The sequence below is a fragment of the Thamnophis sirtalis genome, unplaced genomic scaffold (genome assembly GCF_051295495.1).
Source record: "Thamnophis sirtalis isolate CommonGarterSnake01/CBP01778 unplaced genomic scaffold, rThaSir2_p1.2 scaffold_13, whole genome shotgun sequence".
Lineage (NCBI taxonomy): Eukaryota > Metazoa > Chordata > Lepidosauria > Squamata > Natricidae > Thamnophis > Thamnophis sirtalis.
Genome location: NW_028261393.1, coordinates 58905981 through 58927678, shown reverse-complemented (window position 1 = coordinate 58927678; position 21698 = coordinate 58905981). Strand labels below are relative to the sequence as shown.

At 46.6% G+C, this 21698-nt stretch overlaps 1 protein-coding gene across 2 annotated transcripts in view; it reads left to right on the top strand.

Moving 5' to 3' along the window:
• IL1RAPL2 (interleukin 1 receptor accessory protein like 2) overlaps positions 1–21698 on the top strand; it is a 349653-nt gene that overhangs the window by 280242 nt on the left and 47713 nt on the right. The gene's annotated exons all lie outside the window — the stretch shown is intronic.

The window sequence follows — 21698 nt, the reverse complement described above, 5'->3', positions numbered from 1 at the left end:
GTCTCATTGTCTGAGCTTCGTCCAAGGATATGACGGATGGATTGAAAGATCAATGCATTAACTCTTGAAATGTTGCACGAAGCAACTGCTTTTTCACTGTCCGTGCGAGAAATGTGGATGAATTCAATGTACGGGAGATATGGGGATTGTATTTATAGTGTTATGCACGATATGCAGGAATCAGAAGTCTTTCTTCCCATCTCTGTACCGGTGGTCCTTGACATGCGACCACAACTGAGCCCAAAATTACTGTTGCTAACCTCGACAGTGGTTAAATTGAGTTTTGCCTCATTTTACGACCTTTCTTGCCACTGCTGTTCAGTGAATACCTACAGTTGTTCAGTTAGTCACATTGTCATTAAGTGGATCACTTTGCTTGTCAGCAGGGCACAAAAGGAGATCACGTGACCCCGAGATACTGCAACCGTCATAAATACGAATCAGTTGCCATTCATCTGAATTTTGATCATGTGACCATGGGGATGTTGCAAGGGTTCTAAGTGTGAAAAACAGTCCTAAGTCCCTTTTTTCAGTGCCCTTGTAACTTTGAACAATCACTAAGCGAACTGCTATAAGTCAAGGACTATCTATAATAGAATCTCTGAGTTATTCCACAGCACACGACCATTTTGATCCCTGAAATAAGCGCTTGGCCTTATTTTTTTGGGGGGGGGTTCTTATTGTTTTTGAGGTGCAGGAAGTGGCCAGCGTGGTCACCTCATGGCTGCTGCTGTGTTGCAACATTTTGGGGGAGGGCTTATTTCAGCGCATGCGCTCAAAAGCCCCATTGGGCTTATTATCCGGGGAGGTCTTATTTTCAAGGAAACGGGGTATTTGGATGGAGCTTCTCTTTCTTTAGGTAACTCTTAAGGAACTCGTCACCCTATATGGTTCATCAGAGGGCACACACCAGTGCCAAAGAGAACAACGTTTTTGTGTGTTTATTGTCAGTTTTATTTACAAGCCGTTTTTGTAAATTCGAAGTGTTAAGACCGCATGATTATTATTGTTTGCATGAATCTAGCTAGCTGTTTGCATTCGGACATTTCCCTAATGTACATTCGCAAAAATTGGCCCAGAATGAATTTTTTTTTTTTTTTAAAGAGTGGAATTCCAAGTGAATTATTTTTCATTTCATGTAGCACAGATACCTGAAACTGGATAAAACAATTTTTGTCTCCACTCCCCAATAGATCTTTGATTAAACAGTTTTAAGAGTAGATTAAACCAATTATTGTGAGAGAGTGTCGTTACTTCTTAATGGTGAAACCAAGTGGGGATTTCTTGTTTGGAAGTCACTCTGGGTTACAATTCTTAGGATTTACTTATATGGTTTTTGGAGTATTTAAATTCCAGAGAGCTCACACTGTTCATTTATTTATTTATTTATTTATTTATTTATTATTAAACATAAAAAATAATGTCTACTTAAACAGTGTGTTGTCTGGGTACAGTTAATTTTGAGAAATAACGATGATGATGATGATGATGATGATAACAATGATATTAATAATGACCACATGATAATAAGTGTTTGCTTATCCATTTAAGTAAACCTTCCTTATACAATTAATCATTCTCTTATGCTTTTAAACTTCTAACTTCTGTTTCTATTAGTTAGCCATTGGTAAAACAAATCCCATGTTAAAAAACATTCAGTTATTCTTCTCTCTCCTTAATTGTAAGTGTTAATCTATCCATTTCTAGCTCTCACTGTTCTTAACCTATGCTTGCAACTTGTGTTCAACTGTATTTTAAGAAAACATTTCATGTGTTTCAAGGTCCCTTCCAGCTCTATTTGGATTCTTCTTCTTCTAAATAAGTCCCGTTTTGTTGTTAACAAAGTTGGTTTCCGTGGATCACAAATGAACTGCCTCCTGATACTGTATATACATATATTGAATAAATATACCACTAAAGCTCTTCTATAAATCCATGCACCACTGTAACCTAATTTCAGGATTCAAGCTCGGATGCTAAAAAGCACAATCTCTTGTTCAGTTTCAAGATGACAAAGATGAAAACAATCCTATTAGACATAAGACAGGAATTTATTTTTCTACCTGTTTTTATTTTGCAAAATTTGCAAAGGAGATGGCAGGAGGCTGCTTTGATAAATTATATCTATTTTCTGGTGTTTTGATGAGATTGAAAATAATGTTAACACGGAGAAGATAAAGCAGTGATGGCTAACATTTTTGTTGTTGTATGCCGAATGCGCCCGCGTGCCTCCACCCATAATGCAATGCATGTGCAACAAACACACCCCGTGCCCCCTGGCGCATGAACGCATGACTCTCCCCCCCCAACACGCCTCATTTTGGGCCTAGTAGGGAGCAGCCTCCTGGGAACAAAAATGGGCCACAGGAGGGTCATGCTGCACACCCCACACCCCGTTTTGGGCCTGGTAGGCCTTCCTGCAGCCTCCTGGGAGCAAAAATGGGCCATGCCCCCCCCCCACGGCCACATGCGTGCGACCCACACACATGTGCGGCAGAGACCCCAAAATCAGCTGGCTGGCGGGAGGCCCGGGCGCATGGACGGAGGAGCTGAGCTGGGGCGGCATGCCATAGGTTCTCCATCACGGAGATAAAGAATCCGAAAGGGGTTTCAGTTGTGCTCTCTGGATTGGCAGATTGAACCTTGGATGGATTCTGGACTCAACCTAGGAGACGTCGTGCTGAAAAATGCAGTTTTCTCCCCCGCTTGTTTCAGCTGCTGCAGTTTTGAACACTGTCTGGATTTGTGGTTCTGGGAAAATCACAGCCCCTGTCGGTGTTTATAAGGAAGACAATATGTCTGAGCCCCTGGGAGCTCTCGGCAACTCTTGACGGTTAATCTAATTACCAGGAGTGTGGAAGAAAACAAAAAAACTAGTATGAAAAAGTTTCAGAGCAAGCAGATTTTTCATTTTTTTCCCCCATTCCTAAAGTGCTTTGGAACATCTCGAATTTTCACTCTCCCAAAACGCAGAACTAGGAGAGGGATGTTAGTCAGGGAGCATTTTCACGCTTTAGTCTGTCTACATCTCGAGAAATTTGCCAGTTCTGAATTTTGATCGGATTTATTGGCTATAAGGCTGGGAGGGAAAATAAATAAACAGTCTTGCTCTTTACCAGAGGGAGAAATTGAAATTAAAAGCCAGGTAAAATTAGCGATCTCTTCTCATCCTTCCTTAGGGTGGTGGGGAAGAATCAAATTGCAAAATCAAGCTTTTGAAATGGATTCGCACTTTTATGTTCTCTTTGCTTTGGCTGGTCCTGCAATGGATTATTACAGGGGTGTCAAACTCAAGGCTCAGGGCCCAGATGTGGCCCATGGGATGCTTAGATCTGGCCCACGGGGCTGCCCTGGAAACAGCGAAGGACCAGCCCAGGGTGGCTCTGCCAGCAGAAACGGGGCTCTGTATCTGCTGGCAGAGGGTTTGTCCTAGGCTTCCCAAGAGCCTGAAGCAAACTCCTGGTCCTGACAAAAAACCCCTGTTATTAATTGACTGTGAATTCTGCTCATTCACCTCCAGCAAAGTCTTTCGAGGGAGGAGGATTTACAGTCACAGACCTTCTCTGGCTTGGAGAACTGCCAGGCCGAGATCAGCAGAACTTGGCCAGGAGTCTTGGAGAGTCAGGAACCAATTAAGCGAACTAATTGCGCCCTGCAAACTCCACCCCCCTTTCGCTCCCCTTTTATTTCCTCTGGGAGATAAATTCATCCTCCACCTGTGGCCCTCCTCCCAAGTGGACCCCTGTTCTTTAGCTGTTCCTTTTGTCTGGCAACTCTGCGCATGCGCACACTGGGAACAGGCTCCGCCCTCGTCAGAGCCCTTCTCAGACTCCAGGACTGGCCCCTGTTCCGCCCCAACCTCCTCTCTGTCCAAATCTGCTGCCAACTCCACTGGCGGGCCACGACAGGGTTGCGGGGGGCAGTCACAGCCAGAAACGGAGCTTGGGAGCCCGTTTCCACTGGCAGAGCGCTCGGCCCACCACAGGCATCCCAATACAAGTGACATCGAGCTGGCCATGCCTCCTGGCCACACACCCCCTGCCCCCCCCCGAGGTCAAACACAAACCTGATGTGGCCCTCAATGAAATCAAGTGTGACCGCCCTGACTTGTTAGAACGGGAGCGGCTCTCAGCCGCGGTAAATTATAGGAGCGTCTCCTTCTGCAAATGTTCTGACCTTTCCAACGTTCTGCAATTTGCTAGACGATGCCACCCGCTTTCCTTCCTTCCCACCAACCTTGTTTACAGCTTCGCTAAAGGGGCAAGATTGGCAGAAGGAACGGCCAATCCAAGCAGGGGGGGTTGGCAAAGGTCAGCATCATTCTCCCTTCCGCCCCACGGTTGGCTGTCAAAGTTGACGGCATCCCAAATAGGGGAATGGGCTTAAAAAAAATAAATGTAGGGGTGACACCAAAATATAATTTCATCATATTTTATCTATATCTTAAATTATTGTATTTTATTCCAATTTCACTTTAAATTGTATTTCATTCCAATTTCACTTTAAATTGTATTTTATTCCAATTTCACTTCAAACTGCATTTAAAACATTTCTGGGTGCCGAAACAGTAGTAATGCCAGCAGGAATCCCCCCCTCCAGGCTAATAGTTTACTGCAAGGGAGTCCAATTATTTCGTTCGCACATCGGACGGGACACATTGCCGCTCCAGCTTCCTCTTATTCTCTGTTCATTCAAAGCGTTCTCCACCCTTCGTTTTCTCCACCCTTCGTTGCCCAAGGTGAATAGTTTATGGTTACAGAATTTACATATATTATAGCCATCCATGATTAAGCTACAAATTATAGTTCAGTGATCCAGAGACAACCGCTGGAGCTGGGCGAATAATTAATTAACCGCAGGTAATTAATGCAGTGAATTTCAACCTCCCTTCTCTTTGCAAATTGGACATGTGCGGAGTGTAGGGTGGCTTCCCTCTGATGCGTCTCAGCGATTTGGGTGAAATAACTTTTCGTCTGTCTTGCTCGCGACTTGAATGTCTATTTCTTTGAGAATTGATATTTAATTCGGACAGGCGGTGTTTCGATAGGGCCTTTCAGCCTTATGTGGAAAGCTGCTTCTCTTTTGTGACTGGTGAGATCACATTTTCCTACACTTAATTTTGAATGTTTGTGGCTCCAGGTAAAGGTTCCCTTTGCACATGTGTGCTAGTCGTTCCCAACTCTAGAGGGCAGTGCTCATCTCTGTTTCAAAGCCAAAGAGACAACACTATCCGAAGACGTCTCCGTGGTTATGTGGCTGGCATGACTCAACACCCATAGGCTCATGGAATGCTGTTCCCTTCCCACCAAAGGTGGTTCCTATTTTTCTACTTGCATTTTTACGTCCTTTTGAACTGCTAGGTTGGCAGAAGCTGGGAAAAGTCACGGGAGCTCCCTCCGTTACACCGCGCTGGGGATTCGAACTGCTGACAAGCTCAGCATCTTACCCACTGAGCCACCATGTCCCTTGGTTAGGCCAGCGTAATTGTTCTGATGCTTTTGGCGCTACTTCACGGTTGAATTTTCAACGCGTAGAATATCTTAGCAATTTGAAGATACCCTGGAATCAGCTCCTGGTATTGTGTGCACACAAGCTTATAGATTTCCAGAATTATTATAATTTACCATTTTTTTAAACTTCCTAACACTAATCCAGGCTGGCTGTGATTAGCTTCTGGTCCCAAACCATCACACCTTTTCAAAATTGATCTGTTTATGAAAATACAAGGTTTTGTGAAAGCTGATGCTCCTTTCTGGAGAAAGGGGAATTGATTGCTGTTTGCAGAATAGCTCTGTGCCAGGCCTGAAGGATTGAGTCTCTTCTCAGCCTTTCACCTGTTTCAAACCCTAGTCAGGAATGCTAATTTTAAAACGAAAGGATTAATGCAGATACTTCTCCCTTCTGGAAGGGGGTAAGGTTTGTGGAGAGGAGGAGGAGGAGGAGGGGGAGGAGGAGGAGGAGAACTATGGGGCTCTTGGGGCTCTCTGAGCTTGGTTGTTTGATTGGAGACATTTCATTACCCAACTAGGTAACATTATCAGTGCTGGAAGAGAATGGAGTTTGTGTCAGGCCTGCTGACAGTTTGCTCAATGTTTATAGGCAAGCGGTTTGCCCTCTCAGTGTTGGTGGTTCCTTAATTAGACTGTTGTTTACTAACTTGATAGTTCCGTGATTGGGAGATTGTCTGCTTTTAATATTGTGTTAATTTCTGCTTATCTGGCTGCTGGTTGCTGGTCCAGAGCTTTTAGCGTTTTGAAGCTCTCTTTCGAATGGTAGGTAGATGTTGTTTATCTCTGTGTGCCTGTTGATGGCTGTCCAAAAGGTGCTTTTTCAAGAGGCAACTGGACTTTCTGGTTTGTCTTTGAAGGCGTTTCACTTCTCACCCCAGAAGCTTCTTCAGCTCTGACTGGATGGTGGGGGGGAATGGAAGGATTGATACTCCTTGCAGACAGCTGGTCATTCACATCCTTTTAGAGAGCTGTTGAGGCCACCTGGAGGTTTCTCTGAGTCCTCAGGGTCACCTGAGTGGTGCGAATGGGTGTGTGGAGCCTTCTTGAAACTGTTGAAAGGACCGTGTTGTAGACGGTGTTGAAAGGACTAGAACACGGTCCTTTCAACAGTTCCAAGAAGGCTCCACACACCCATTGGAACCACTCAGGTGGCCCTGAGGACTCAGATAAACCTCCAAGCGCTTCAATGACCCACAAAAAGGATGCAAAGGACCAGCGGTCTGCAAGGAGTGTAAATCCTTCCCTTCCGCACCATCATCCAGTCAGAGCTGAGGAAGCTTCTCAGATGAGACGCGAAACGTCTTCAAAGAAAAACCAGAAAGTCCAGTTGCCTCCTGAAAAAAATCCCCTTTGGGACAACCTTGGATGACGGAGGATCTCCTTAGACATCAGCTGACGGCTTATTTGCCTAAATGCTTCCGGGAATTCACTTTAACTGAGCTCCTTCAATTTAGTAGAGGTGAATAAGGCCAGCGTATATTAGCTGCTTCATCCCATCTTCCCATCTTCCCATCCGTGATGCAGTTTGAAACTAAGGTTAAGGCCTCCGTCCTTTCATTGATTCGCTGTTTGGGGTTTCGCAGGCTTCCTCTTTTCAGGCAACAGCCATGTTTGCGGAGAGAAAGCGAGAAGAGAAACGTGTCGATTTTCCTCTTGGATAGAAAATGTTTAGTTTATTGGATGAAAACCTCAAGATACAAATCTCAACTCGTTTATCCCTTGCTACACAGCCTGACTTGTGCTGTTGTGTAATTACTCGATGTGATGAAAAGGAGAGAATGCCTGGTCACTGATGAGCTGAGAAAGAGCAGCCTCACTTGGCCAGGATGATCAAAGGAACAGAAAGGGACGTGGGTGTGTCTTCCGGTTACCTGTGACACTTTCCCTGGACTAATCCAAAGAGTCCTTGACTTATGGTCACAAGCAGCATTTCAGTTGCTTATGACCTCAAATTCCCCCAGCCAGCTTTCATGCCTAAGGCAGGACTAGAACTCACCATCACCTAATAATTGGCCCTAAAACCACCCAGCCACATTTATATCCAATGGAGGACTAGAACTCATCAACACCTAATAAGGGTTAGATTTGCTTTCATGCCTAAAGTGGGTCTAAAACTCACTGTCACCCAGCTTTCTAAATCAGCACCTTAACCGCTAGATCAAATTTGCCCCCACAAAAAACTCCAGCCCAAGGGGGAAATGCTACCGGTTCGGACCGGTTTGTCTGAACCAGTAGTAAAAAAAAATGCTACTGGTTGGGGTGAACCGGTATTTCCAACGATCAGCTGTGACGCGCAATTCATATTAGCTGGAATCATCAGATTTCCTGCTTTCTAGATAATCTAAATCACGTGGCTGGCACCCTGGATTTCCTCCCCCCTCACTGTTCAACTTACCTGGAAGGCCTCAAAATGTTCCTTTTTTAGCACTACGCAGGCGCACCTCTGCCACGCGTGTGTGCAAAGCAGACTTCAGAGGGTTTCACCACTGCTCCAGCCTGTCTTTATCCTGTTGTCCAATTTTATGCATTCTATTATATGACATTTTTTTTGTATTTTTATTATTTTGCAATGAAATGTAAGGGCTGTGTAAATATAACGGCATTTCTGGCAGAACTATGAATATTAATTAGAGCCGAATCTCCTCTCCCCATTTGGGTTTTTCCTCGGTTTCTCTAAATTCCTCCTCTTAGATTCTCTTCTCTGTCTTATTTGCACATCGATTGAAAAGCCAGGAAAGGGCTGCATCAAAATTGGTATGCAGCCTTGGAGCATCATTTCCCTAACATATAAAAAAAATTGTTGCACACATTTCTTAAGTGTAATTTTCTCTTTTGGCACCACATGCACTTTTGTATGTACATTTTCATAAGACGTGTAAATGTTGGCTTTATTTTTATGTATTTTTTTGCTCGTTTGTTTGTCTAACTGCTTTGCAAAATTCTACGGGGGGCGGGGGGGGGGATTCATCCGGAGTCATTTATTTGTTTTTTTGGGGGGGGAATAAAAGCAGAGGAACTAAGCTTTTAATGAAGTTTAAACTCCTTTTGGTCTTGATCCCGACTTCAGTGGGGAATTCAACACCCCCCTTCCCCCCCCCCCTTGGTCTGCCACTCAAAGGGCCAAGTAATTTATCTGGAGAGGGCTTTAACTGGCAGGGATGATGTTTGCAGTGTAAGGAATCCTATTTTTGCTTCAAAACAAATAACATCTTGCCTAGGCTATTTGAAGCTGCGCCAGTGAATTTCTCGATTCCAAAGCTGTGAAAAAATTGTCGCTGTGAAATCTGGATCCAGGCACCAACAGTCGGGCTGCAGGATTCTGTTTACATTAGGCTGAGTTTGCATAACCTTCACGGCTGACATTTTAACCTTCTTCGCTGCTGGGTTCCACTGACTGAACCATGTCCTTATTTTAAGACCCACGTGAGTAGAGGACCTGTTTGGCCTTGTGGTTAAAGCCTCGGACTAGAAACTGGGAGACTGTGAGTTCTAGTTCTGCCTTAGCCATGTAGGCCGGGTGGGTGACTTTGGGGCAATCACCAGCAGATGGTGAGTTCTAGTCCTTCCTTAGGCCGTTGTCAGGAGTCAACACCGTCTCGAAGGCACAACCATCACCCATAACAACAACAACAACAACAACAGCAGCAGCAACAACAGAAGCGACATGAACTTGGGGCATGGGGTTTATTGAATAAGCCAGAGTTCATTGAACTGGAAGTGCGCCTGCCATGCAAATGCAGCTATTTTGAAAACCTTATTTTTTAAAACAAATCCAAATCTGACATTTTGGGAGGCCATAATGGAAGATGATGCGATTGAAGATGAGGAGAGGAAACAGCTGAGCTGGTCTTTCTTTTTTTAATTCCTTTCCACCACTGGATTGATTGAAATCGCTACTTTTGCCCCCCTCGTGTTGATCGGGTGGAACCTAATTTAGATCCCGACTCAAAGCAGAATGAGACCCAGGGACAGCTGGAAATGGAGGCTCCCTCTTCAACACAACACAGCCGAGCTATTTAAAGACTTTCCTTAGAAAGCCCCAACTTAGACAAAGCCTTTATTATGATTATTACGCCTCTCAGGAGTTCTGACTCTCCCATAAAACACCTTTTCCCCTCTTGCATTTATTTTTTGCCTGGTAGGAAACTGAAGATCACACCGAGGCGTCCCTGGCGAAATTGGATTCCTTATAAGAGCAGACTCTGCTGGGAGGAAATTCTGTGATCCAGCAGATTTGAGTAGCTCTGTCTTGAACAAGTTCGGCTAACGTTCATTATTGCGGTGTGTGAAGCCAGCTGAGAACTGCCGGATGGCCCCCTCTCTGCCTCCGACACAGAGCCCTCCTCAGAGCCTCCCCCAGACTCCAGGACTGGCCCTGGTTCCTCCCCAACCTCCTCACTCTCGGCTGATCTCCTGCCAGCTCCACTGGCCTCTGGAGGGCCACAAGTGGGTTGCCATTGCCTGCTTCCTAGGGCTGAGCGAGAAGGACTGGCTCAAGGTCATCCAGCTGGCTTCACGCCTGAGATGGACCTAAACCTCATGGGTTCTAGCCTGGTGCCTTCACCAGGACACCAAACTGGTTCTCTCTTTCTGTAGTTGGCTGAACCATAAAAGAACCACATATTCCAGTTAGGGCAGCGGGGGTCCCAACCTTTCCTATACCCCTAAAATGTTTCTGATATATTCTCTCACCCCTAAAATAATTAAATAATTACGTATATGCATATAATTATACACATACACTATAATTTTGAAACCCAAGTTTTTGCACCCGCTGGACCAGGGGTCAGCAACCTGTGGCTCTGGAGCTGCATGTGGCTCTTTCATCCCTCTGCTGCGGCTCCCTGTTGCTCAAAATATGCGTCACAACCGCCAATGTGCGACACCTGCCGGCATGCGATTTATTGAGCTTTCTGATCCCCGGTAGACCAACCACGGATCAATCCAAGAAAAGTTTCAGAAGAAAACAGAACGTTTAATTCAGCTCCACATGCCAGTTTTGTAGCAGCTCAGGAAATAGTCAGGCACCGGAAGGGTTTTGTGGGAAACGAGTCCAAATGGCTCTTTGAGTGTTTAAGGTTGCCGACCCCTGTCCTGGAATATCGTCTTGCACCCCCAGGGGCTTCCAGCACCCCCGGTTGGGAACCGCCGAGTTAGAGCATCACAGCAACAAACTAGGTTCAATGTAATTTGTGAGTGTCACGCAAACTCAGCCTCTCTTCTGATTTATTTTTCTTCTGTGGAGACTTTGTGATATCTTCTCCGACACTTCTCGGATTGGACATCTGGCCATGCAGTATATCATGTGATATACTGCGTCCATCTGAGTCCAAACTTTAGAATTAATCCAAATAAGAAGTTTTCTGGATCAGGAATCTACGGGAAGCTGAGTTTAGGTGGAAGTAGGGGTGGCGTGATAGAGCTCTATCAGTATTTGAGGGGCTGCCCCAAAGAAGAGGGGCTCAACCTGTTCCCCAAAGCCCCTGAAGGCAGGACGAGAAGCAGCGGGTGGAAGCTAATTACGGAGAGAAGCAACCGAGAACTAAGGAGGAATTTCCTGACAGAGAGAACAATTAATCAGTGGGACAATTGGCCTCCAGAAGTTGTGAATGCTCCATCACTGGAGGTTTTAAAGAAGAGATTGGAGAACCATTTGTCTTGAATGGTGTAAAATTTCCTACTTGAGCAGTGGGTAGGACTAGGAGACCTCCAAGGTCCCTTCCAACTCTGTGATTCTGTTAAATTCAGTGGATAGGTAAAGATAAAGGTTTCCCTCACATATGTGCTAGTCGTTCCCAACTCTAGGGGGCGATGGTGCTCATCTCCGTTTCAAAGCCACAGAGCCTGCGCTGTCCCAAGACTTCTCCGTGGCCATGTGGCCCGCATGACTAAATGCCAAAGGCTCATGGAACACCTTCCCACCAAAGATGGAGCCTATTTTCTCTACTTGCATTTTTTACCTGCTTTCCAACTGCTAGGTTGGCAGAAGCTGGGACAAGTAACGGGAGCTCACCCCGTTACGCGGCACTAGGGATTCGAACCGCCGAACTGCCGACCTTTCTGAACGACGAGCTCGGTATCTTAGCCACTGAGCTACCGCGTCCCTATAAATTCAGTGAACAGTGCAGAGTGAATATAGAAAGATATCTGTTGAGACTTTCCAAAGGAGGAAGGCAATCATTAGGATGTTCCATTTTTATTTTTTGAAAAACCGGAGTTGTTTTTCTCCCCCTCCTCTCCCCAGGATACATCTCACACCAAGATACATATCAAGTTTCTAGATAATAAGTGACATAGCACAGAAGGGAATTGGTGAGCACCGTTTCGACTCTGTGCACACACCGAGCAAGGATTTTTCATTTCATCCGTCATTCACAGCTCGCTGCGGTGCTTCCAAAAGTCACTTAAACTCATCCTGTCTAGCAAACGACGGGATGGAAAAGGGCCAGAAGCTCAGCGCCACTTCCGCTTGTCTTGCGGTAGCCCTGGGATTGGAGGATGCGCGGCGGCCGGGACTCATGAGGATGGTGACCAAGGTTGGGAGGCTGATTGGAGGACGTCTCTCGGGCTCTGAGTCCAGGGCATCCCGTAAGCCTGATTCGGCAATCGCTTTTGCCCCCGTTTTGCCTCTGCAGTTGTTGACCCAACCTTGTCTGAAATGCAGGGAAGTCAGTTGTCAGGATGGAATATTTGTAGCTCTGGGTCGGACTTGGTGGGGTCCTTGGTGCCCTCTGAGCTCAGCTGTTTTCTTGCAGATGCTTCATGACCCAACGAGGTAACATCTTCTGTCCCAGAAGGGAGTGTGGGGTTTTGTGAAAAAGAAGAGGAAGAGGAGGAGAACTGTAGTGTCCTTGATGCTCTCTGAGCTTGGTTGTTATCTTGCAGATGTTTCATTACCAAGCTAGGTAACATCATCAGGGCTGAAAGGGAGTGGGGTTTGTTAAATGGAAGAGGAGAAGAATGGGAGGAGGAGGAGGAGGAGGAGGAGGAGGAGGAGGAGGAGGAGGAAGATGACTGTGGGGTCCTTGATGCTCTCTCATCTTGCTTGTTTTCTTGCAGACATTTCATTACCAAGCTAGGTAACATCTTCAATGTTAGGAAGGGGCTTGTGTATATAAGCAGCAAAACCCCACTAATGGTGTTACCTAGTTTGGTAATGAAACGTCTGCAAGAAAAGAACCACGGACATGGCCATTTCTTGACTCATTACAGCATCCTACATCTCTGCTTTCCTAAACCAGAAAGGACCGCAGGTCCAAACACCACTTTCCAAGGAAGCGATGGCGCAAGAGATGGAGGCCTTCGAGAATGAGTGGAGATGAGCGTCTCACGCCCACTGGAGAGGGGAGGAGGGGAGAGGGAGAAAGAGGAGAGAGAGAAAAGGGAGATGGGGGGGAGAGAGGAGAGGGGGAGAGAATATCTTAGGATGCATAGCTGGTATTAAGAGTAAGTATTTTCTGCTCAGTGGGACGCATCTGCACCTGGGCCTCAGGTATGGATTATGTAAATAGAAGCACTTTTCACTGGAGCAAACAGGCCAAGATCGTTTCCCTCTGAAATAGTTTCGCTTAGACCTCGTTGAGGGACGTCGCCTTGTTTCTTGGACTTCTCCGAGGACTTAGGAAGTCTGGGCTTCTCTGGGAAAGCTTCCTAAGTCCTTAGACCTAAAAACAACAACCACAAAGAGGTGCCAAATTGCGCGTTGCTGTAGAAACCGAAGAAGGATATTGTCATTTCGGTCACAAGTTCAGCCTTCCTGACTGTTTCCTCTGGCTGCCTTTGAGTTCTCCAGCAGAGGTGAATTCTATTATTTCTTTGGCATCTTTGGATGCCTGTGACATCTGCTCTCCAGTCGCAGGAGTTTACTCCAGCCGTAAAATATTCATCCTGAGTGCTAACTGTAGGTCAGCCTCTCTTATGGGGGGCACCCAGGGCAGCCAGCGATGGGCCCCACGGAATAAGGCACAGCGCCTGCATCGCTAATATCTTCATCATGGAGCAGGGTTAATTGCGGGTGTTGTAACTGCCAGAAGGAGTCCCCAAACCGAGCCGGCGGGAAGAGGCAAGATGCTAGCTCGAGATCTCACTTAGGAACAGAACGTGGGCTCGTAGGGTCGGAAGGGGCCTTAGAGGTCTTCTAGTCCAACCCTGCTTATGCCATTCCACATCCAGTCTCTTCTTAAAAAACCTCCAGTGATTGAACACCCACAACGTCTGGAGGCAAGACGTTCCACGAGTTAATTGATCCGGGGTTATAAAATAATGGAGTTGGAAGGGACCTTCTATTCCTCTGCTCAAAGCAGGAGACCCTCTGCCACTTCAGACCAATTTTTCTTTAAAACCTCCAGCCATGGAGAACCAGGGGTGAAATGCTACCGGTTCCGGTCAGTTCGCCCACACCGGAAGTAAAAAATGCTTAACAAAGTGAAAAAAAGTTCCAATGATCAGCTGTGCTGCGTGATGGTAGGAACTTTTTTAAAACTTTATTTTAGCATTTGGGGTCTGTTTTGTTCCCAGGAGGCTTCCCTGAGGGGCCTACTAAGGCCAACAATGGGGGAGAGGATGCTGCAAGAGAAAGAAAGAAAGAAAGAAAGAGAGAGAGAGAGAGAGAGAGAGAGAGGGAAGGAAGGAAGGAAGGAAGGAAGAAAGAAAGAAAGAAGAAAGAAAGAAAGAAAGAAAGAAAGAAAGAAAGAAAGAAAGAAAGAAAGAAAGAAAGAAAAGAAGAAAGAAAGAGGGAGGGAAAAGGGAGAGGGAGGGAGGACCAGGAGTGGGATTTGGGGGTTTGCCAAACCCCCAGCAGCCCAGCCCTGGGACCCCCCCCCATATCCCCCGTCCTTTATGGCAGCCTCAATAGACAAATCAGCGCATACATAAGCACCAGCCAAAGGGGATTCATCCCAAGGCCCGTGCAGGGGAGATGGGCTCCGGGCCTTTCTCTGGGTCCAGGAGGCTCCCCGGATTCCTTCCCACCTGGGAACCTCAGGCAGACAATCCAAGCAGGCAGCGGATGATCCCTTCCACTCTGGGTGATTTCTAGCAGTCGGTCTTTGGACAAGAATCGCATTACAGCCCCGTGACAGCCGAGAGAGCCTCTTTATCAGTTGATGGAGCAGATTTATTCCCTCATCCCGTCACCGAGAGTCGGGCAGCTCCGCGCCGCCGTTTCCAAGGCGAGCCAGTTGCCTTTGATAGCCTCGATAAACGCTTCAATAGTTACTTTTTAATTGCTTTATTGCCAGAAGTTTTCAATGAAGCCATAAAAATAGCGGAGGGGAGGGGAGAGTGGTCTAATTGCCTCAAGATGGATATGTAAGGCATAAATTTCTTCTTTAATGGAACTGGTAATAGACCACCTGTTTCAGTTCGCTTCCCCCCCCCTCCCCTCATTCAGCGCCCGAATGAAGAGTTTGCTCCCCCTGTGCAGGGAGCGAAATCACAACGGCGCCCCCTCCGCCCCCCCCCCCCCCGCTTTCTTTAAAAGACTCCATCCAGGGACCTTCCGGCTTCTTTGGGGGAAGATTCCCAACTCATTAAATTTGCCCTAGGGAGAATGAGAGGGGGGGGGAATCAATTCGTGCTCGGTGCGCATAGCGTTTCCATCTCCAGCCGGCTTCCCATCTTCTCTTGGCCTTGTTTTTTTTAGACGGGGGTGGAATTACAGACGTGGGGGGTGGGTCATTTCACTTGGGGACTCAGCACACAAGGACCCAAAGGTGCTTTTTTTCAGGAGGCAACTGGACTTTCTTGTGTTTTCTTTGAAGACGTTTCGCTCCTCATCCAAGGAGCGTCTTCAGCTCTGACAAGATAGTGGGGAAGGGAAGGATTTCTATTCCTTGCAGACAGCTGGTCCTTTGCATCCTTTCAAGGGGTCATTGAGGCCACTTGGAGGTCTGCCTGTGTCCTCAGGGTTGAAGAAGCTTCTTGGATGAGAAGCAAAATGTTTTCAAAGAAAAAACAAAGTCCAATTGCCTTCTAAAAAAATCCCCTTAGGGACAATCCTGACCCAGAGAATCTCTGGGAATCTCTACAGATGTTTAGCAGACAAAGAGTTGCAAGGATAAATGCTGGCTTTGTGTGCTGATAGAGATCCGTGATCTCGGTCCTCTGACAGCTAAATGAAAAGGCCTCATTTTGCCTTCTCTGATTTGCAGGCAGTCATAAAGGAGGTTGCTTTAGACAGAGTGGAGACCTGCAACTCTCCATTGTTTCTTCCGTTTTGCTCCTGGCTGATGGAGGCCGTTTGGTTTTCCCAGGAGGACCGTTGGAATTGACGGTGGCTTCCTATGCACCATGCAGATAACCCTGAATAACCGAATAAGCGAGTTGGAAGGGACCTTGGAGGTCCTCTCATCCAACCGGCTGCTTAAGCGGAAGATCTTTTATTATTTCATACAAATGGTTAGAATAGAGTAGAGTAGAGTAGAGTAGAATAGAATAGAATAGAATAGAATAGAATAGAATAGAATAGAATAGAATAGAATAGAATAGAATAGGAAGGGACCTTGGAGATCTTCTAGTCCAACCCCTTGCTCAAGCAGCAACAATCCCCCAACAATCGAGGTCCTCATTTTACCCACCTCAGAAGGGTGGGAGGCTGAGTCAACCTTGAGCCTGGTGAGAATCGAACTGCTGAAAATCAGCAGAATCAGCCTGCAATACAGCATTCTAACCACTTCACCATCACAGCTCTTAAAGTTGAATTAATAATAAATACAAAAGTTTGCCTATACCTACGTATATTATATGTAGGGATTAAGTGCTCTGGAGGTATAGGCTGACCCCAGAGGTAGCATTCTGCCAGTTCACCCCGGTACCTGCGAGCCGGTAATGGTGGCAACGGGAGGCTCCGCCCACCTGCCCAGACATCATCAAAGATGCTCTGCGCATGCGCGCTCATGCTCCCAGTTCCAAACCAGTAGCGAAGATTATAGCGTTTCATGCCTGGCTGACCCCCCTTCCTCTTTGGAGCAGCCCCTCAAGTATTGGAGCACTGCTGTCTTCCTTCTCCCCATTAATGGGCCCCTCCTGGGCAGGCTGGCCAGCTTAGAGCTCCGGAGGCAGGAGGGCTGATCCAGCCATGGGGTGGCCATGTATTTTGCGCTTCCAGACGCCGTAAAGGGAGACGGGTTTTGAGAACCAAGCTCCCTGGAGCGAAATCTAACCCACTGTGAAGTAATTGGTTCCATGAATGGGGGCTGTTTTGGGGTTTACGCAGCACACTTACTGCATTCCCCAAGGCCCAGGGAAGATAATCTCTTCCGCTGGGCCGTCAGGCGAAAAGCAGCCTCCGTCCTTTTAGGTGAGAAGAAGAGACGCCGAGGCTGTAACATCGTTCCAGTTCTTGTGCATCTCAGCTTATATCAGGACCAAGCTACCTTCTGAAAAGCCCAGCAATTGGCAAGGCCAATTCATCGACTAGCAAAAGTTAGAATATTCTGGACATGGGATGCAACAACTGGAAAAACACGGCATCCGTCACTTAATCCCCCAGGGAAAGATTGGAAGTAGATGAGGTCCAGGCAGAAGAAGAACATCATCAGGGCTTCAAAACCTAAGGGACCGGTTTGGACAAAACTCAGCAGCTCTTTTTCATGCGGCTGTTGATAAAAGTAGGATGGCCAAGATGATCGCCAACGTCCAATGACAGACATGGCACAAGAACAAGAAGAAGAAGAGCGCCAGAGGCAGATGTGCCGGGATAGCAGATGGAGTCAGAAAAGCAGAGTGACAGGATTGGAGGGGGCCTTGGAGATCTTCTAGTCCACCTCACCTCCTCAATCAAGAGACCCTGTATCGTTCCGGACAAATGGCCGTCCAATCTCTTCTTGGAAACCTCCAATATTGGAACACTCACAACTTCCGGAGGCAAGCTGGTTAATTGTCCTCAGCGTCAAGTTTCTCCTTAGTTCTAGGTAGCTTCTCTCCTGGAAGAGTTTCCACCCGTTGCTTCTTGTCCTGCCCTCGGGGGCTTTGGAGAACAGGTTGAGCCCCTCTTCATTGGGGCAGCCCCTCAAACACTGGAAGACTACTGTCATGTCCGCCCTAGTCCTTATCTTCTGAAGCTTTACAGAATAACAGAGTTGGAAGGGACCCTGGAGGTCTTCTAGCCCAACCACCTGCTCAAGCTAGAGACCCTGCACCACTTCAGACAAGGGGCTGTCCAATCTCTTCTTGGAAACCTCCAGTGTTGGAGCACCCACAACTTCTGGGTGCAACTTGTTCTATTATCTTCACCGTCAGGAAGTTTCTCCTTAGTTCTAGGCTGCTTCTCTCCTGGATTAGTTTCCATCCATTTGTTCTCCTCCTGCCTGCAAATGCTTTGGAGAATAGGTTGAAACTCCTCCCCCACCCGCTCTTCTTTGGGGCAGTTCCTGAGATATTCAGACTCTGCTATCAATATTGCCTGATTCAACCTTCAAACAATTCGTTTGGCTTCCCATATGTGAAGCATTTTGAATTTCCTTTCTCAATTTCTTATGATCAATTTCTTCCTAGATTGAAAACAAAAGGGGGGGGGTTAAAAAATACGTATCAGGCCTGGCGCTGTTGCCAACGGTTGTTTGGGATGTAATTTGATCCCTCCGGCTTCATTAGCCAAGGTATCGGATTCGGTTTTATGTTCACACAACCACTGGAAACTCCCCGAGGCCCTGACTCAGTTATGGGGGTCTCGGCAAGAGGCTTGGAGCATGCATATAGATGGCTTTAGGAAAACACACCCTTGGCAGGGTGCGATCACATTTTTTGCAAGCTTCATTTGCAACTATCCCATGGAGGCGAGGCCTAAGCGATGGGTCCGTTGGGTGGCCGTATCCTGCTGGGGTCCAGATAGAAAGAGGCAGGGCTCGAATGGTGTCATTGCAAGCTTGACATTTCATTTTTTTTTTTTAATCCTACCCGGAGGATTTCCTGACCCGGTTCCTTCACACCTACGAGACACCGAATTGTAGAACTCTCTTGAGTTGTAATGTTCTAGAATTTGCACAAAGCAACGTACGTGTCTCAGCATGACGAACTCTTCCCCTGCATCCGTCTGGGTGTAAGGAAAGAAATGTTTTTATTTATTCACTTCGAAAATAGAATAACAGAGTTTGAAGGGACCTTGCAGGTCTTCTAGTCCAACCCCCTGCTTAGGCAGGAAACCCTCCACCACTTCAGACAAAGGGCCATCCAGCATCTTCTTAAAGACCTCCAGTGTTGCAGCATTCACAACTTCTGGAGGCAAGTTGTTCCGCTGGTTAATTGTTCTAACTATCTGGAAATTTCTCCTTAGTTCTAAGTTGCTTCTCTCCTTGATTAGTTTCCATCCGTTGCTTCTTGTCCTACCCTCAGGTGCTTTGGAGAATAGCTTGACTCCCTCTTCTTTGGGGCAGCCCCTGGGATATTTATCATTGTCACAAAGAACTCAATGCTTGCAATGTACCTTTCTCCTCCTATTTTCTCCACAACAACAACCCTATGAGGCGGTTTGGGCTGAGAGAGAGGGACTGGCCCAAGATCACCCAACCAGCTTCCATGGCTAAAGTGGGACTAGAACTCCCAGTCTCCTGGTGATTGGTTCAAAGTCACCCAGCTGGCTCTTATGCTTAAGGTAGGACTAGAATTCCCGGTATCCTAATGATTGGCCCAAAGTCACCCAGCCGACTTTCATTCCGAAGGCAAGACTAGAACTCATGGTCTCCTGCTTTCTAGCCTGGTGCTTTAACCACTAAACCAAACACACACACACACACACACACACGTTGGTCTTGATGTATTCGGGTCTTTTCCTGTGTAAGATTGAGATTGTCTTGGCAACGTTTTGGCAAGGTCTCACTCGCCATCTTCAGGCTGGGTTTATATATATATATATAAACACACACACACAGACATACATACATGCATACATACACACCACACACACACACACACCACACACACACACACACAAACACACATACACCTTAGAGGATAGCATATGACATTTTTCTAACAATTGTCAATAAAACCCTGATTGTTCATCTTTATCAGGTGCAATTTTATAACGAATTTTCATCTGCGAAGTTGAGCATATGGTCCTCAAAGAGCTCTTAAATGGGGTTTTTATTCTTTGTACTTTTGGTTTTTATGATGATCTATTTGATACTTAGAAGCCAGACGTGTGTGCTTTTTCCTTCTCCTTCTCTCTCCCTTGTGTGCCGTATGGAAAACAATTCTAAGCCATGCAGATTTCCGCAGTCCCTTAAGGATGAATTTATGGGGGGGGGGTTGTGGGGGGAGGGGAGGGTCTCCTCACAGGGAGGAGGAGATTTTTCAAGCACTTTTTTTCTGCCCTAAATGGATTGCTCCATCTATGAGCTGGAATTTGGAAATGACATGTGTATTTACATGGTTAAGATGATGAGAGCTTTAGCTATAACTCACATTCCGTTTGCTCAATCCCAACATGCAATTTTAATGAGGAGTTGAGTAACTATTTAGTAGAGAATCCCTTTGGTGTAGTGGGTAATCGGGCTAGAAGCCCGGGAGCGGTGAGTTCTAGTCCCACCTTAGGCATGGAAGTCAACTGGGTGACTTTCAACCACTCACCAGGAGACGGTGATTTCTAGCTCCACCTCAGGCATAGAAGTCATCGGGGAGACTTTGGACCAGTCCCTCTCTCTCAGCCCTAGAAGGGAGGCAAACCACTTTGGAAACCTTCCCCACAAAACCCATCTCCACAAAAACAGTTTAGTAGAGTGTGTGTGGGTGTGTGTGATGTGTGTGAGTAAATTCCTGGGAAAGAGTGGATCTGTTGAAATGGGGGAGGGGAATATTCAATATCCACCCATCCATCTATTCATCCATTCATTCACCCATCCATCCGTCTGTCCATCCCACTTCTCTCTTGCAAAGTTGGAGAAGTTGGCTTTGAATAGCTTTTTGGAGTGCTCAGTGGCTGTAGAAACAGGGAGAAGAAGGGTCAATACCTTTTCAAGAAGGAGTAGTTTTCACAGATTGCAAAGTGGCAACAAAATCACAGAGTTGGGAGGGATCTTGGAGGTCTTCTAGTCCAACCTTCTGCTCATTCAGGAAGCCCTACTCCATTCCGGACAAACGGCTGTCCAATCTCTTCTTGAAAACCTCCAGTATTGGGAGCACCCACAACTTCTGGAGGCAAACAGTCCCATTGGTTGATTTTTCTCACTGTCACAAAGTTTCTCCTTATTTCTATATTGTTTCTCTCCTTGATTAGTTTCCATCCATTGTTTCCTGTGCTGCCTTCTGGTGCTTTGGAGAATAGCTTGACTCCCTCTTCTTCTTGGTGGCAGCCCCTCAAACGTTGGAAGACTGCCATCATGTCACCCCGAGTCTTTCGTTTCATTATAATAAAGGTAAAGGTTCCCCTCACACATATATGTTAGCCATTCCAGACTCTAGGGGGCGGTGCTCATCTCCGTTTCAAAGAGCCAGCGCTGCCCGAAGACGTCTCCGTGGTCATGTGGCCGGCATGACTAAACGCTGAAGGCGCACGGAATGCTGTTCCCTTCCCACCAAAGGTGGTTCCTATTTTCCTACTTGCATTTTTTACCTGCTTTCGAACTGCTCGGTTGGCAGAAGCTGGGACAAGTAACGGGAGCTCACTCCGTTACGTGGTGCTAGGGATTTGAACCTCCAAGCTGCTGACCTTTCTGATCGACAAGCTCAGCGTCTTAGCCACTGAGCCACCACATCCCCCTTCATTATAGTAGACATACCCAATTTCTGAATTTCTGAAATGATCAGATGCCACAATCCTTTCCCTTCAAAAGGGCATCAGTGCAAGTACCAATCCTAGAATTCCTTCAGTGTGGAAGTTTTGTCTGGAGCTGTTAACCTCCAGGAATGCAGAAGCGTGGGAGACTGCCTTGCTTCACGCAGAGGAACAGAAGGGGAGATTGAACTGGCGAAAGAGAATATGTTTCATGGGCATTGCCCAGAATTCTTGACAATTCCCCGTGGCGGCATCCGTGGCCTTCCGTCAGAGGCTCCTGGGTTAAAATAGATCAATTTGGGAACAGATCACTGGAGCTTCAGGGTCTGAAAACTTCACTAGAAGAGAATGGCAAATAACATTTGCAGGCTCTCTCGATGCTTTTGCCAACTCATCCATAATGAGTTTATGACAAGTCAATTAAGCAGAAAGCTTTGTTCCCCTTCGGCATCCAGGGGTTTTTCCTCCTAAAAGGA